This window comes from Apteryx mantelli, chromosome 1 (assembly GCF_036417845.1).
Source record: "Apteryx mantelli isolate bAptMan1 chromosome 1, bAptMan1.hap1, whole genome shotgun sequence".
Lineage (NCBI taxonomy): Eukaryota > Metazoa > Chordata > Aves > Apterygiformes > Apterygidae > Apteryx > Apteryx mantelli.
The window spans coordinates 68,501,155-68,507,254 of record NC_089978.1 but is presented as its reverse complement, the minus strand read 5'-3'; positions in this window follow the sequence as shown (position 1 = coordinate 68,507,254).

Genomic DNA, 6,100 nt, shown 5'->3' with positions numbered 1-6,100 from the left:
GATGGGGATCAAGAGACAATAACAATTAGGAGAACAAGATGATGTGGATCAGGAAGTAGTTGTGTCCTGGAGAAAGTGCACAGCCTTGTGCTTTCAGTGTTACTTCTTTTTGACTTTGAATGAGCTCTTCTAAGCAAGGAAGATGCAAATAGAGTGAGGTGCTGCATATTGTACAGTGCACGCAGATATGTGTCAGACCTCAGCTGAATTGCACCAAAGTGTCTATCATTTTTTTGCTATCATTTTGGAGATCCATCATCAATCATTTTATACTCTGCTCTGCTAAACACCAGCATAACTGTTTTTCCTTCCATCAAATTGCCCTGAGCCATCCAGTCATACAGAAGTGTTCCTGCTAAACACTTGTTTGTGTTAAAATAACTACCAAGAATACAGAAACAGTAATCTACAGTGCAGTATTTAAAACATCCCATAGAATATTATTTGTGTATCACACCAACACCAGCAGAAATGGTCTGAGAACCTTGTGTATAGTTATGCAGCAGCATCCCTCTTGTCCTTGCTCTTCATTCATGCCACTGAGATCTTGCTTTTTTGAGTATCATTACTGGGATGAGAAGGGGAAAGATATTATGTCACAGTATACTATTTCTGTGTATTTAAATCATGTGTATTTCTGAAGTCCCTCCAAACATCCCCGCCTCCAGTTAGTCGAATCACTAACCATCACACTTTCCAAGAACACATCATTAGGGCATGCCTGTGTATTGTGAGCATACTGTCACACATGAAAAGCCCTTAAACCGTGTTCTCCTTTCCAGCACACCATTGTTTCTAAGCAAAATGTGCCAATGAAGTATGGAGGCAAAGTGATCAGCATGCACAGCCACAGCACATGCAGATTCTCCCATCCATATGGTCTGTAGCATGAGGTAAGCTATCCTCCCTTTTTGACTTGCATTTCATCCTGTACTTGGCACAGCTTAAAGAATAACCCAGAGCTGGCAGAGCCACATGAATGTGAATCCTAGCTGGAATTGTTTTTCATACTTTTCTCACACATCATCCAACAATCTTTTGACAGAGACTGGCCTTCGTTCACAAACGAGGATGTGGCCATTGTTATCAGCATAACAGGGAGTAGGGCTGCACTTCTGTCTGGCCATAATTGCTACAGAAATTGCATGAGACACACAATGGCCTTTGTTGTTAAAATGCTGGTTCAGTGTGACTCACTACAGACAACCAGCTGTTTTAATTTATCCCACTAAAACTTGCATGCCAAAAGGGTGGCTCTTCAGTGCCCACTCTTCAGCTCCAGTGTACGCAGAGCTGTTTTCTACTTCTGTTCTCCAAATCTTCATAATGTGAGGAGAACATAGCATTTAATTCGACAGGCGTCTGGTGTAGGTGGAACGGGAGTTACATGTCTCTGTTTTGGAAAGCAGTAACACTGCTTGTTTAAACTTCCTCAAGAATCGTGCACTTCCCTGGAGAGATGAATCCTTTTCTCTTCTCGTTGCTATTTGCCCGGTCTCCGCATGAAGTTAGCTTTGCAGACAGGGGAGAGGGGGTGAAAGTACTTGTTTCTGCCAGCCAATATATAGGTAGCAGCGCTGATTGTACACTTCTTGGCTGTGTCAGCAGAGATGCCCAGGACTCCTACTCCAGCATAGATTCTCCAAGCCAAACTTAAGGCACATGGTTACAGCAAGGAATATTTGCACTGTTGTTCTTCAGCTCACACCATATTAATAGCTAAGTAAATGTTAGTCCACCATTTTTAATGATATCAAAAAATTCATGTGAAAAGACTCAGTGGGTATTTTCCACACAAATGCTCCAAAGCTTCCAAGTACTTCGACACTTAGGAGCATTCTTCCAACCAAGTTAGCCCCTTTGAGACACATGGGCATTTCAGTGGGAATGTTCCTGGAAGTTAAATTTTGGAAGCGAGCTGAGGGTGCTGCTGCATCCTCTTTGCTAATTTCAGATTTGTCAGTCAATAGTATAATTTCATTATTTTGTAAAGTATTGGACCAATTTTCATATAAAGTGCAGTACTGAAATGTGTTTCTCCTTTCCATTCTAATGCCCTTGTTCTGAGAGTATGGGGCTTTTTACTGATGCATTAAGACTAGAAAAATTTATTCCAGCCCTGTCATTAATCCTTCAGAATGTTTAAATTATTGAAGTATTTTGCATGTTGATATGTATTAAAGAGGATTTTTCATGCTACATATATTATTACAAGCTTAGTCATATATTTTATAATCATTTTGTTTTAATGTGTATACAGAAAAAAGAACAATATTATGTGCAAAAAAGATGCATATCACACCTAATAGCATATCACAGCTAAAGATATAGGAATATTTCACATATAGCTTATTGATAAGTCTCAACAGTTTTTTGTTCCTTTTAAACATTTTTTTTCACAGTGCTAAAAGCTAGGCTTGGTTTATAACATATATACATGTGCTTTGATATTCTCAGCACAGGAAGCATTTGCAGAAGGCGTTATCTGATACTTTTTAAAATTGTTATTGTTAACCTAACTCTACAATAAAAACTCTCATGCTCAGGGTGGGCTTAAACTCAATTTCAGATGGCTAAGTCTAATCTAATCACCTAAACAGCCTTTATAATTAATGAAAATACATAGGTAAATTCAGAGCAGAAGTTTTCACATCTCTTTCAGGGGCTTTCTTCCTCTGTTCAGGCATAGCATCCAATTTCTTTGATCACGCATAAACACCTAGTGGCAATCTGGGCATGGAGAGGTGTCCCACCTTGCCTCCAGCTGCCACTCCAGAAGGGTGCAAGTCTCCCATAGGACCTGTTTTGTATCTGTCAGACCCATGCAGACCCTAGTTAACCCAGGGCATCTCAAATGGCACTAGATGATACATATGTGTGGGTAACTGAATTGAGACCTAGCTGTTCATCTTGGGATGAGATGCCCTAGAAATACCTTTTCCTCTCAACCCACATAAAAAGAACCAAGGTGACCAGAGCTTGATCCAATATCCAGAACATCCGCACAGATGACAGATACGACACAGGACATAAGGGATACCTGTATCTGCTGGAGTGAAAGCTGGGATGAGCCATGTTATTTTGCACATCTCCAGTGCTTCAGGAAGGATCTGTACAGGCTCAGTAAGTCTCTGGTAAACTGAGACCTGCAAGAGAAAATAGTGATTTGGGCACTTGGGTACAGAAACGATTTCTGGTTGCAGAGTTCCCGTTTCACAGGGCCTGCACCCATGAAGGGCACAGAGTCCAAGGCACAGACTTTTCTTGAGCATTTCCTATAGACTAGCTTATGTTGTCATGAAGACCAGCTCAGGTGCCAAACTCTTTCCTATTTATTATATAAGGACCTTTGTCACCCAAGTCATTTTGTGAACAGTGCTTCCAGAACTGGGCTTTTAGAGCTGAATATCATTCAATCATTTATTGAATCAGGGTCATCAGATTGCAAACCTGTATGTTTAGCAAACTGCCTCAGTTCTTTATCTGCAAAATGAAGATAATGCCACTTCCTCAACTCAGAAGTTCTGTGAGAAACAGTACAATAAAAAGTGTGAGGAAATATGGTAACAAGGCTCTTCTAAGTAGCACAGATGAAACCTGTTTTTATTCCTTAGGGGTGTTAAAGAAGTTGCTATTATCACATCATATTTCTTTCATCATGTTAACCACAGACTGCAAAAAAGAGGGGAGTGAAAGATAAGAGGTTAAACGTAGCACCATTTCTTTAGGCCTAAACAATCTGTAAATGTAATAATATTTATCTGCAAAAAACAATTTATATGGCAAAATTGGTAGACAGATATTTACACATAGATGATTTTCAGACTGGATCTGTGTGAGTTTTACTCTGTCATTCTTTTAAACAGAAATGTCCTATTCTGTATGGTATGAAAATGAATAAACATGCTGTAAGTATCCTGAGATACACTTCAAGCAATCTCACAGCACAAGCACATCTTCCTCTGAAGTGCTTGGATACCATGGAGATTAATACCAGAGGAATGTCTATAAAAATTTAGTCGAGCTTTTTAGACAAGCTGTACCCTGAACTTCTATTGTGATGTAAATTTAGGTAACATTGTAAGTAGTTGTTCTGTGAAATGTCATCCGTAGTGTTTATTAGTGAACAGCCTTCTCTTTATGCATTCCCTCTTTCATATTTTGCCTTTAATTGGCTGTAGTGCTGTTGTAAGGTTTCTGGTTGATGGCTCAGAGGTGAAAATGACCTACCTACCCACTGAAATGTGGTCAAAAGGCTAATGAAATCTTTGGATGTCTTAGCAGGAGAGCACTAAGCAGAGAAGCTATAGTAGAGCTACATGTGTCTGAGGACAGCCTTTACCTGAATAAGTCACAGGACTGGGAGAGACCTTCTTGAACATTGTCAAATTTATTACAACCAATCATGACATTCGCATCCATCTCAGAAGCCAGCCATGATACATCTTAAAATTAGACAGGTATCTTTCCCTCTACTGCTATTGGAAGGTGGTTCCAGAATATTGCTAACTGGATATTTTCTTCAAATGTCCACTCTGCATTCACCTGTGACAACTTTGCCATTTGTTCTGAAAACTGGGTATTAAATTCTATTATTCACAATTCCAGATAATGCATAAAAACTGGAGAAAAAAAAGAAAAACAATAAGGTTGGTCAAAGGACCAAATATGCCTTAGATTGCTACAGTAGGACTCATCCCATGCAGCTTCAAACTTCTGCAGTATGTCTTTTGGTGTGAAATTAAATGTGACCAGAAGTAAAGAAGTCTATGTGGCCAGGTGACTTGTAGAAAACAATTTTGCAGAGATCTAAGTTTCATTAGATGAATATCCCTGTGAGAGATGAATCTATTTAACTTATCAATGAAAAGGCAGAGTGGTTATTTGGTCACTACTCATATAGCTATCAATATAGAAAAGAAATATTTGGTAACAGAGGCACACAAAGGCAAAAAAAAGATGCAAAGCTGAAAGTGGACATATCTAGAAAGCAACTATAAAGAGATTGTGAGGATAATTAACCACTCATAATAGCTGCATTGAACTGGCTATTTCATGATATTTTTAAATAAAGATTTGGATGTTAATCCCCTGCAGAGTTATGGTCTGCTCAGAGTCCCTCATTTTATATGTGAAGCCAGGATGCATTTATCCTTTGTACATTATTGTACATTTGCCTACATTCAATTTTATTTGCTTTTTTAGTGCTCAGGTACTTGGTCTCATAAGGTCTTCCCACAATTCCTGCAATCAGCCCTTGACTTTACTACCCTGTGTACATTAGTGCCATCAGTAAATTCTGTCACCTAACTACTCACCTCTTTGGAGAGCTCATTAAACCGAGTTAGTCCTGCACCTTGGGGAACTTAAGCAAGCCATTTTTCTCCCTGTTGAAAAATTAGCATGGGCATAGTTCAGTCATTTAAATGGAGTTTTTCTCCCTTCTGATGGGAGTTTAATCTTTGTATAAGGGTAGAGGAAGGTCTGTTCTGCATCAGGCTTTGCAAGGAAGGGATCTCTGTTCGTCACAGACCTTTATCACCAGCTTTTACTGCCTGTTCTCATCCCAGTCCCAGTTACAAAAGACATTCCCCTGCCAAAAATCTACAAGGCTTTTGACGTTTGCATTTAACTCACTCCAGTATGTCAGCTTGAAGGTAATATTGTACACACTGCCTCAGGATCCTTCACAGCATGTCTGCTAACTAAATTTGCAGTCACATTTAATGTGACTGAGAGTATGATAAAACACATACTAAGCACATCTTGAGTTATTCTCAAGAACTGCGTTTCAAGTTGTGAGATAATTTCTTACACAGCCTATCAGCTACAGTTGGCTGTATGGGTGCTCCTTATCTATTTTTTGGCCAGAGTAAACAGGCAAGTTTGCCACATGTACATGAGTTAGACGTTGCTGAAAAGGAAGCAGGTGTACAGCCACATCCATACGCACCTGAAAATCTTTCCCTTTTTATGGGAAGTTGGGACTGCAATGATGGACAGGCCTTGTACTAGTAAGGCTTTTTCCCCCTGCCTAAGAGTGACTTACTTGTTCACAAAATTTATCCAAATTTATCCTCAGTACTTAACAAAACTGAAC